The sequence below is a fragment of the Priapulus caudatus genome, unplaced genomic scaffold (assembly GCF_000485595.1).
Source record: "Priapulus caudatus unplaced genomic scaffold, Priapulus_caudatus-5.0.1 Scaffold1489, whole genome shotgun sequence".
NCBI lineage: Eukaryota > Metazoa > Priapulida > Priapulimorpha > Priapulimorphida > Priapulidae > Priapulus > Priapulus caudatus.
Genome location: NW_014578550.1, coordinates 1 through 10,300, shown reverse-complemented (window position 1 = coordinate 10,300; position 10,300 = coordinate 1). Strand labels below are relative to the sequence as shown.

General features: G+C 47.2%; 1 long non-coding RNA gene across 1 annotated transcript; it reads right to left on the bottom strand.

Moving 5' to 3' along the window:
• Positions 1-401: 401 nt before the first annotated feature.
• On the bottom strand, positions 402-2,506 carry LOC106816795. The gene is made up of 3 exons (XR_001394941.1): positions 2,312-2,506; positions 1,355-1,463; positions 402-567 (listed from the first exon to the last, which is right to left on the bottom strand). It is a non-coding gene; the product is annotated as an uncharacterized LOC106816795 (long non-coding RNA).
• Positions 2,507-10,300: the final 7,794 nt, after the last annotated feature.

The following is a 10,300-nucleotide window of genomic DNA, read 5'->3' as shown; positions in this document are numbered from 1 at the left end:
CATTCATTTTTGAAAGTTCCAAATTAGCCAATATGAAAACTGAACTAGATGAATGTTATAGAGATACGCGCTCTCCTCATGCTAGAAAGCTGTTGGAAATGGTAGAGGAGCATGATACCGAAAGGGTCATTGCTTCACCACCAAAGAATGTGCCTGATTGGGTGATTTCCAGGCGGTATAAGCATAGCAATAGAAATAATATGTAAAATTAACCACCAAAATATTAATAAGATTTAATCAACTGGGAAACAAAAAAGAAACAAGAAGCCAGGAAGGCTTTTTAATTTTACTTACAGAAACTAAAACATCGACTGGTAGCGCTTATTTGTTGAATTAAAATTTGGTTTTTGCCATTGTATTTTTCAAGTGATGAAATTCAGAAATAGTCAAATAGATACTGAAATAAATAGTAAACAATGAAAGTTCCTATCAATTAATGCACATTTGCACTACTTACATCACGCTTGCGTTTAGCAAGCTTGCTTGCAAGTGCATGGAGTTGTACACTTCCATTAAGGGTCCTGGTGTTTTGGTCCCTGGCATTTCCCCACACTTTTTTAAAACCAGCTGGAAAAAAGTTTCAAAATTTGTGAAACAAGCAGTTATGATATATGTTCTCGATAATCAAGTTCGAAACTATTAACTTCTGCAGTTTATTTAACAGATTATTACTGCTAGTGCTAGAAGAATACTCATAGAAAAAAGATGTGAATCAAAAATGGTCCCACTATGAATAACGTTCATCTTGAATTATTAAAGTTTACTCTTGGAGGTAGGATGCTCTGAATGATGCAGTGCACAGGCACCATAGCAAGAAAAACAAAAACCGAGGATCATGTAAAGCAAGGATTATGTGCACTGCTGCATTTCAAGCATCTTACTTCTGGGAGTGAACTTTCCTGGCAGTGCTACCTTATATCAATGTATGTAGGCTAGCTGTTTGAATATTTGTTAAGAAAAATATTAAGATACTTGACTGTATTTTAATATTAAGACATGTTCTGATTTTTCACCCGGAAATATCAGAATAAAAAAGTGGTTAAAATATTGTATTGGTCATAGTTTCCACTGGCTTAGACAATAATTTTCGCCCATAAGCATAAGTAAACTTTAGTATGATTCAGCCAGCATACTTAATGTTCTTAGCTAGGTGGTTCCCAACAATAGTAAGCAATCACAAAACCCAATATCAGCGATAACATGTGCGTTTGTATTTCTGATATTAAAGAAGCATATTAAAATATCATAAAGAATGTAATATCCTAAATGTTTTATGTTCTGACCAATTTTGCTCTGATCCTTTATTTGTGATAGAAATCCACATTCACTCGACAAATATATGAACTTGATTTACCTTATATTTTCCCTCCCTGGGAGAAAGGCAGCTCGCTTCAGGAAATCCCCAATGCATCACTCTATGTCGTTCTCCTAATTAGCACCTGCATGGGTCTTCAAACATGCCCCTGAAAACGAAGACATAAACCCAATAGAACATTATATAAATGGTGGTTTACCAGTTTTGTTAACTTGTTTCCTTACGATAGAAAAATGTCAATTTTGAAGGCATAAAATGTGTACATGCTCTGTAGCATGCTGTATAAACTGTATGGCAAAAATTTGGCTTCATTTATTTCTATTAAACACTTCACATTTGAATTTAATATTTGTCAGATGCTAACCATATAGTAACCTTGATATATAAACAAAATCAATGTCATTATTGGGCGGGTTTCCAATGTACCTGACCGAGGGGTAATAATCCTTACTGTATTGTATTAGCGCTTAGAGACAGATCATGTGTTAAGTGCTATATAAAAACGGCACTATTATTATTATATTAAAATCTGATGATTACATTTCTGCTTCCCTAAATTTCAAAAAGTACTGATGGGTATTTGATCCCCATACAACATGAGATTAAAAAAAAGATTTTATCTCTATTTTTCATCTAAAATAGGACAATAACAAAGCAATGCTTACTGCATGACTACCGCATGGGTTGTGCTATGAAGTGTCTGTAAAATACAGACCGAGAATTGAGAAGTAGAAGCTTTACAGTGACCAAACCTTGTATAAAACAGTTGTCCTACCAAAATTCATACTGAAACTGTACAGTAATGCCAATACAATTGCATGTGAAATGGAAATATATAAATATCTCAAAAATTGAAGCCAACCAGCAATTTTAAGCATATTGGGATTCATCAAATCAAAATCTATAATAATTGGCATCTTTCATCCCAGAGGCAGACAACTTCTGAAAAATTGTTGACCATTGTAATCGTACTAATTACTTAATCTCAATACTTACTGATGATGACGGGGTAGAACTTTGTCTTCTTCACCCCTAGTTTCCCCTTCCTCTCTATTATATCTCTATTTTTCATCTAAAATAGGACAATAACAAAGCAATGCTTACTGCATGACTACCGCATGGGTTGTGCTATGAAGTGTCTGTAAAATACAGACCGAGAATTAAGAAGTAGAAGCTTTACAGTGACCAAACCTTGTATAAAACAGTTGTCCTACCAAAATTCATACTGAAACGTGTAAGTAATTGCCAATTGGTAGCGTTTCGGGGGCTTCGGTGGACCCGATGGCGCCACGGTCGACAGCACAATGGCTAGCACACCACTTCTTATGTATATTATCACCATTGTTGTGTCCGGAGAGTGTATTGGCCGTGATCAGTGTCGGCCCCCGGACGTCGCTAGGCCACCGTAGCGGCTTTGCAAGCTACCGGCCTCCCGGCAATAACGCTGTTCTGTCGTTGCTCAGCGTCCTGAGCTGTCGATGTTGTCAAACAGTGCAGGACGAGTAACGACACGTATGCACACCGCAGGGCAACTCCCCCCTGCGCCCCTATCTCGCGGTTACGCATGTATAACCAAGCTGTATTTACTACGTAAAACACAGAGGTAGACACAAGTATAGACTATGAACGCGCAGTCCGGCCAATAGGCTACAGTACGTAAAGGTATCGGCGGCTGCCATCCCGCTGCAGCCGCGCACGAAATAGACTAACTCACCTCGCTTATTTCGTGCAGACTCGACACGTTTACTTAAGGGCCTAAGACTGTTATTATTCACTCACCCTACAACGGACCAGGACAAAAACGGGGCTTTATCACCGAACCGGCCGCTCGAGCAGAAACGCGGTGGGGCTCTTACTCTCTCTTCTCTACCTCTCCCAAAATCTCTTGTCTTTCTCTTCTCTCTCCAACTCTCGATCTTCTCTGTACTTTCTCTGCTCTCTCTTCTTCCGATCTATCCGCTTCGCTCAACCCGGGGCGAACTTAACCACGCGAGACAACGACCGAATTTCCCGCCTGTACCTGGCAGGGCCGTACGTGTTTCGCGTTCTCTGCGCTAGCAGGGACCCACTGCATCCGGCATGGCAGCCCCGTTGTTGTGTTCGATCGCGTAAGCAAACCCCCGACAAAACAGACATGACGACAAAACAATTGACCAATGTACAAACATTAACCATCTCCCCACTCCGGTACCCAGGGCTACAGCCTCCACCGGCTCTGGGAACCGAGGGCCCGATGCCACCGCTACATCCTCACCCTCAAGGATCGACGTCAGGGTCGATCCAAAGGCTTCCGAGCGGTGCACCGGCGCCCTATCTAACTGCACTACTTTGGGGTGACTTGTCCTGCTGGGTCCACAGGGATTGCGCAGGCTTCCGCCCTCCTGAGTTCTCCAGTGGCCCGCCAATCTCGACACCCTGCGCGCGTGTGCTGGGTCGAGCGGCACGTGTTCGGGCCCAAGCGGAACGGCTGCTCAGGTGCTCCACCCCCATATAGCGCACGAGTTCGCGGTTGCGGCGTAGCCGTCTTGCGCGCCTGAACTCGCGGCAATGCCAGTGCCCGCTTACTCGCCTCCGTCGTTTCCTCCCACAGGGCTACAGAACCGCCGGAACGACGACCGTTCGCGGTTCTGGAATGTTCTCCAGGAGCATTCGGCTCGAGCGATCCAGCTGCTCATGGCTGGGCTCGGACGTCGTCACGCGGAGGACTCCGCGGGTGCGCCCGAACCAACTGGGGGGTCAGTGTCGCAGCAGTGCGCGATCGTCTCGCCGACGCTGCCTCCCGTCTCGCCGCACCGACTTCGCCCCCATCGACGAGCCGGCGCCGCTTCAGTCGCTTGCTGCTGTCGACGATCGCACGGCTGCCGGTTCCGGAGTCGAACGGGCGCTGTGTTTGCTGCACGCCAGCGCCGTTTGCGCTCCGTCTCGAGTCGGACGGTGCGCGACTTTCAGCTGAGCCGACGTCGTGCGCTCCGTCCGGGGTCGACGAGCGCGGGCGGCTTCGCGGCAGACTACGACTCGCGCGCCTGCGGCAGCAGACGACGGACACCGTAGCGCCCCTGGCAGGCAGCACAATGCCACGGCGCGGTGCACCTTTTGGCCTTTAGGTGCGCCTCGGTGGGCGGACCCCGCTTTGCGGGGCCCGGGGGCGCAGCGCAGGCACAGGCTTGGCCGATCTGGATGCAGCGGCGGCCTATTCTGCGCGTCATGTCCGCCATCCTACGCGCCGGCGGAGGATGGCGTCGGCCGGCTGGTGGTGTGACGCCGACGCCCTTCTGGGCGCTCTGCCGTAGCGCCGCTTCTCCCGGAGGTAGCCTTTCGCGCAGCCCCTGTACTCGGGGTCGGACGTGTCGCTCGGCACCTCCGTCTGGCGCCCATCCGGGTTAGACCCGACCAAGGCGTGCGCTGGCCGCCAGGTTTGTGTGACAAGCGGTACAGCACCGCGCCTGGGTAGGCCTGTCCACACCCCGGATCGGGCACGGAGCTACCATGCCCTCCCGCCGATGGTATCGGCGTCGGTGGTCGACAAACGTGCCAGGTGGCACTGCGCGCATCGCACCACACCTTTGCCAGAGCCCGTTCCTTAAGGGAGTCACCGGAGCTCGCGACGACCCGAAACGGGCGTTACAGTGGCCCGCCCCGCTCCAGGAATCTGTGTCCTGGATGGGGGGGCGCCTCTGAACGTGCGGCGCGGGCCTCTCTCGCGGGGCGGCAGGGCGGGGGGGTTGTGNCTATAAATAATAAAATATGGTTTTGATTGGCATACATAGTGCAGGACCACGAAGAAAACATAATTTAATATTATAAAATTATAATAATATATTAGTTAATATTAATATAATTTAATTCAATTACAATATAATTTAAAATAATTTTTATATAATAAATAAATCTATCTAGAGCCTAGAGGTAAGATGGAATGACACACGTGTACTGTATTATATTAATTATTATTTATTCTGAGAGTAGACGAAATGAGAGTAGGCGAAATGGGTGTAAACGAAATGGGAGTAGAACAACTAAGTAGTACGTTACTGGATATGTTTACCATTGAAGCGCCTAGGTTCAAGACAATATGCTAAAAACATATTAAAAACATCATGCATGCAAGTCATTATAATTTATATATACACACTTCTAAACATTTCGAAATTGAATCAAGGTCATTCCAAGTTCCCATAAACTGAACGACGAATGACAAACTAACAACTAACAAGTAATTTAACAACTAATTGGTCGGAGCATGTGTTAATTCCACACTATACATAGGCCTACAGTAGCAAGTGGTGTCATAGGTGGTGATCGTGAATGCAAGTAATTATGTTAGAACGGCAAAAACAAACTATAGGGGAATATTTCAAGTGAGGATCGCTGAGAGCAAATGTGCGCAACACTAATAGTACTAATAGTAATTACTGTAGCATCATGTGATTATGGTGCGACATATTATGTATGTAATAGGAAAAATATATGCGATACTTGTTTTGTTTTACTCACGTTTCACGACAAATACTATACAACAACAATAGTAAGACATATTGATCTTGCCGTTCTTGGTTATGTTTTTTAAAGACAGCTGAGAATAATGTGTATATTCGATGGATTAGGCTAGATTTTGTAATGATAACGAATATAGATTTCTGGGCTTACCGGTTATTTTCCGCTGGCGTCGTTTTACCCATAATTCGCGTTGCGCGGTTGCCCTGTAGGATGAACACATATGACGTATGCATAGCTATTTAATCATTAATTTATTATGTATTTATTGAAGATGAACATAATGCTCATAATTAAGCATAAGAGTCCAACATAAGTAAGAGATTTTCTAGTCAACCAGCGCGTACGCTGTGACGCTTCCTGACTGTTCGCGAACTATTGACGTAGATATACTATTCATGAGACTGCAAAGTGCTGTACATGTAATATATATATATATTATATATATATATAGAATAGTATGGTACAGCGTGTGTGTGTGTATTTATATTATATATATAGTATAGTGAGTATATATAATATATACTAGATGTGCATAATAATTATAGTGTGTTTAGTTAAGGCTTGTCGGTTCCAGGCTGGTTCACAATCAACGATACATAGTAAATATTTATACCATATAGGGATTCGCGGACTGGCGGAATACATTGAATCCTAAGTAGAGAGTTTCAGTGTAACGGAAACCAAAGGGGGGGTGGGGGACGGAAACTTCTTTTAGCATAGGATTCCAGTTGCAAGAAGTCATACTGGAATCCGTAATAAGAGTTTTAAACGGTGGTAAGCGAAACCTATAGACGGGAAACTGGTTTTATAGGTTGCCGGCAGGTTTCCAGGAAGCGTCTCCATTTCCCGAAACGCAGTTGTTATTCACGCACGTGATTGCCAGTCAAACGTCGACCACGTTGCAGCGCGCATTTCACGCCTACAATTAGCATAGGCTGGGATTGCGGGGAATCGTCGCGCCGATGCCTGAGAGGCGAAGTGAATATTTTATAGTCAGATTTTACGATGCGCAGCAGCGGTGCTCGATCAGCCTGCCGGCTTCAGTCGAACGTAATACAAATCGGGCGCGCGAGGAGATTCTATTGCCCCAGTCACACGTGACGACCAAGCGTCTGCAGCAGGCCATTCGCCCATAATTGGAGCAATATGCTGGATTCGGGGAATGCGTGGCCAGCGGGCGATGGCTGAGAGCGAAGTGAATATTTTATATCAGATGGTTACCGAATGCACACGTGGCTGTCCGCCTGCCCGACTTCAGTGCGAAAAGCGTAATAAATAAGGCGCGCCGAAGGAAATTCTATTGCGGCCAGTCGAAGCGTGCGACTCACGTTGCCCGTCCATTCGCGCGCATTACATTGCATAGGCTGGGATTCGGGAATGCGTATGCGCGCGATGCTAGAGAGCGCGAAGGTGAAGTATTTATATATCAGATTTTACGCATGCACACGTGCTGTCGAGGCCTGCCCGGCTTCAGTGGAAACGTTAAAACCGGCCCTGAAGGAAATTCTATTGGCCAAGTCAACGTCGAGCGTCAAGGTTGGGCAGCGCCATTCGCGCGTCATGACATTAGCATAAGCTGGGATTCGGGGAATACGTCGCAGCGATGGCTGAGAGCGAGAGTGAATATTTTATATAGATTTTTACCATGGCAGGCCAGCGGGAGCCGTGCCTGATCAGCGCTGTCCGGCTTCAGTGCGAAAGCGTATAAACGGCCGAAGAAAATTCTATTGCGGCCAGTCAAGCGTCGAGCCAACGTTGCAGCGGCCAGTTATTCGCCCATACATTAGGCAATAGCTGGGATTCGGGGAATGCGTCGCGCGATGCTGAGAGGCGAAGTGAATATTTATATCAGATTTACGGCGATATGCAACACACGTGGCTGTCAGCACTTGCCGCGGCTTCAGTCGAAAGCGTATAAAAACGGAGCGAAGGGAAGTTTTATGCCTAGTCAAACGTGCGACGGCAACGTTTGCAGCGGCCTTCGCCCATACAGTTAGCATAGCTGGGATCTCGGGGAATCGTCGCGCGATGCCTGAGAAGCGAAGTGAATATTATTAATATCGAGATTTTACGCATGCAGCCACGCTGGCTGTCAGCCTGCCCGCTTCAGTCGAAACGTTCATAAAACGGCCGAAGGAGATTCTGAATTGCCAGTCAAGTCCGACGCAACGTTGCAGCGCGCATTCGCCATACTTAGCATAGCTGGGATTCGGAGAATGGCGTCGCGCGATGACTGAGTACGCGAAGTGATATTTTATATCCAGGATTTTACCATGCAGCGACGTGCTGTCAGTCGGCATAGCCCCGGCTTGCAGTCGACAACGTATAAAAACGCCGAAGGAAAACTTCTCAATTGCGAGTCAACGTCGACGGCAACGTTTGGCAGCGCGCATTCCGCCCATGAAGACATTAGCAATAGGCTGGGATACGGATCGTCGCGCGTGCTAAGAGAGCGAAGTGGAAATAATCTTTTTTATATCAGATTTTACCGATGCAACACGTGCTGCTCATGCCTGCCGCTTCAGTCGAAACGTATAAAAACGGCCGCAGGAATTTCTATTGCCTACAGTCATACTGTCGACCAACGTTGCAGCGCACATTCGCCGCATACATTAGCATAGCCTGGGATTCGGGGAATGCGTCGCGGCGATGCTGAGAGGGCGAAGTGAATATTTTATATCCAGATTTTACGCAATGCACACGTGGCTGTCAGCCTGCCAGCTTGCAGTTGCGAGAAACGTATAAAAAACGGCCGAAGAAAATTGTTATTGGCCGAGTCAACGTCGACGGGCAACGTTGGCAGGGCGCCATTCGCGGTCCCATGACATGTAGCATAGCTGGGATTCGGGTAAATCGTCGCGCGATGCTGAGAAGCGAAGTGAATATTTTATATCAGATTTTACGCATGCACATGGTTGCTGTCAGGGCACAGCTGCTCCGCTTCAGTCGAACGTATAAAACGGCCGAAGGAATTTCTATTGCCGAGTGCCACGTCGACTAACGTTTGCACGCCTATTCGCATGACATTAGCATAGCTGGATTTCGGATCGTCGCGCGATGCTCTGACGAGCGAAGTAAATATTTTTATAAGCATTTCAACCATGCACTACGTGCTGTCAGCCCTGCCCGGGCTTGCAGTCGAAAGTGTATAAAGACGGCCGAGGGAGGGAAGATTTTATTGCCAGTCAAACGTCGACAACGTTGGCAGCGCGGCATTCGCGCGCATACATTAGCATAGCTGGGTTCGGTGAATCGTCGCGCCGAGTGCTGGAGAGGCGAAGTGGAATATTTTATATGCAGATTTTAGCCGATGGACGACGTGGCTGTCAGCTGCCGGCTTCAGTCGAAAGCGTATAAAAATCGGGCGAAGAATTCTATGCAGTCAACGTCGACCAACAGTTTGCAGCGGCCATTCGGCCGCAATAGCATTAGGGGCATAGCTGGGATTCGGGGAATCGTCGCGCGACTGCTGAGAGGCGAAGTGAATATTTTGATATCAGATTTTACAGCATGGCACACGGTGCTGTCCAGCTGCCCGGCTTCAGTCGAAAAGCGTAGTAAAACGGGCCGAAAGGGAAGTTCTATTGCCAGTCAACGTGCGACCACGTTTGAGGGCAATGCGCCATTCGGCCCCATAGCAAACTTAGCATACAGCTGGGATTCGGGATCGTCGGCGCGATGCTGAGAGCGAAGTGAATATTTTATATTCAGACTTATATAAGCCATGCGACACGTGGGCTGTCAGCCTGCGCGCGGCTTCAGTCGAACAGTCATAAACGCCAGCGAAGGAAATTCCTATTGCGGCAGTCACGTCGACGCAACGTTGCCGCGCGCAATTCGCCGATATCATTAGGCATAGCTGGATTCGAGAGGAATCGTGCGCGCGATGCTTGAGAGCGCGAAGTGAATATTTTATATCAGATTTTAGCGCATGCAACGTGGCTGTCAGCGCTTGCCGCCGGCTTCAGTCGAAAACCGTATAAAAAGCGAGGGGCGAAGGAAATTATATTGCCAGTCAAGCGGTCGACCAACGTTGCAGAGCGCCTATTCGCGCCATAACAGTTTAGCCATAGCTTTTGGGATTCGGGGAAATCGTCGCGTGCGAATGGGCTGAAGAAGGCGACAGTGAATATTTTTATATACAGATTTTACCGATGGCACACGGTGCTGTCAGCGCTGCCCGGCTTCAGGTCCGAAACGTTATAAAAAAGCGCGCCGATAGAAAATTCTAAGTTAGCGCTAAGTCAAGCGGATCGACCAACGTTTGCAGGCGCATTCGCGCCATACATTAGCATAGCTGGGATTCGGGAATCGTCGCGCGATGCTGAGCAGCGGAAGTGAATATTTTCCATATCAGATTTTAAACGCATGCAAACGACGCATGCTGTCAGCGCTCGCCGGCTTCCGTCGAAAGCGTCATAAAACGGCCGAAGGGAATTCTATTGGCCAGTCAAACGTCGACCTAACTGTTGCAGCACACGGAGCCAT